Consider the following 1,843-nt stretch of genomic DNA (forward strand, 5'->3'; position numbering starts at 1 on the left):
ATCTCAAGATTTACTGAAAATTGTTCGCGAGTTATTTTACTATAAATAATAAAAGAGCAGAGATAACAAGAAATCAAGTTAGGTATTTATTTGACTTGTAAGCGGCTTTTCCTGCGCCTCTACGTGACTACTTACAAAGGAAATGCGTGACTTTGTTCCTCACAGATTTTCTATGCCTGCCTGCTTCTATTATATAAATTCATTTAAAATCAGTTTGATGGACTTTGCCTTAAACAATTTGTTTGTTATTACATTGCAAATGTATTTACACATCAGTTGACCTGAATACTTAAATTAATTTGCTGTTGCGCTGTAAAAATGGATTTGCTTTGTATATAACATGAACATTAATGGAAAAACTTTCCATATTATACACGAATATAATTTTTTTCTTTTCAAAAATCTCTGTTGCGTTATGTTTATATGTTAGTTGTGATTTCTCATAGACTTAAATAGCTAGACCGGTGTTGAAGAGTGGCATTAAATCATTTGTATTCATGAGGGTGTCAATGAGTCAAAACACAGCCAGTTGAATTTCTTGATTTAATGATTAACTAAATATTACATATTTTGTAAAGGAATCATTTAGTAAAAGTTATTAGCTACACTTGTAAAGAAGATGAAAGAAAATACTCAAGGCCAGTATCAAAGCTAAGTTCATAAATTGTAACAATCGAAGTTTCGTCCATCGTATTGTTTCATATGATATATACGTACTATATATATATATATATATATATATATATATATATATATGTATTTTATCCTCAATTTAACTCTTGACCTTTTCTAAATAAAACTTTTATATTTTTCCTTTAATTTAGAATATTACAGTTTCAAACTCTTAAATATATAATGGCAAGAAATTTCCTCAGCCGAATTACTATTAAAAAATGTATATGTATGTTATCTCTGATATTATGAGAACGATGACATGTTTTTGTACAGTGAAAACTCCGGTTAATATAAACAAAACATCTGTTGAGTACTAGTCGTAACAATCAATTCAATTTGTCTGCGCCTTCTGCATTATACAACTAGTCTGGGACTAATTAGTCTAGATAAAACAAGCTACCATTCTGGATTTTATATACGATGCCTGACTTTAACAACAACTGTTAGCTATTAACAAACATCTCTAATTAGAAGTCACGTTTGCGGATTATAATCAGTTATTATAATTAGCTCTTAACCTACCCTAAGTTAGGGGTGACTAGGCTATAGTCAACCACGCTGACGACGACGCGACGTTTTCCCTTAACGAAAGAACATCGGACACAAGATAAAAAATCTAAAAACGCATTGGTCATAGGCGGGATTCAAACCCAGAGCTTGTAGTTTACTAGTGGAGTGGTTAACCCCTGAGCCACTGATGCTGTACAATAAGTAATAAAGGTTTTTAATTAGTTATTCAACACACGTGCACAAGTTAAACAAACTCAAAGTTTGCACAAAATTATAACATCTGTGAACTGACTAAGGGATCCTTAATTACGGGATTTGCCTACACTTCATTACAAAGTTAAATAATTGTGTTAAAACAATATCCAACATTTATTTAATTTAGTTCCTCTTTAGTATGTCTGTACCTTCATTAATTATATTCCCTGTTTCGTTATATTAACGATGACACATTATTTTAACTTTGATGTTTCACAAATATGTTAATTATAAAGTTAAACATGAATAGAATGGTTTATCACACTTCTCTAACTTAAAACTCTGCTAAAGGGGTATAAAAAATATAATATTTATCTCGCCTTTACTTAAACTTTAAGAAAAATGTCTCTTCTCTGTCAGAGCAAACGAACTTGTTGAAATAACAATATATATGTATATATGT

This window comes from Papilio xuthus, unplaced genomic scaffold (assembly GCF_000836235.2).
Source record: "Papilio xuthus unplaced genomic scaffold, Pxut_1.1 DF824888.1, whole genome shotgun sequence".
Taxonomy (NCBI): domain Eukaryota; kingdom Metazoa; phylum Arthropoda; class Insecta; order Lepidoptera; family Papilionidae; genus Papilio; species Papilio xuthus.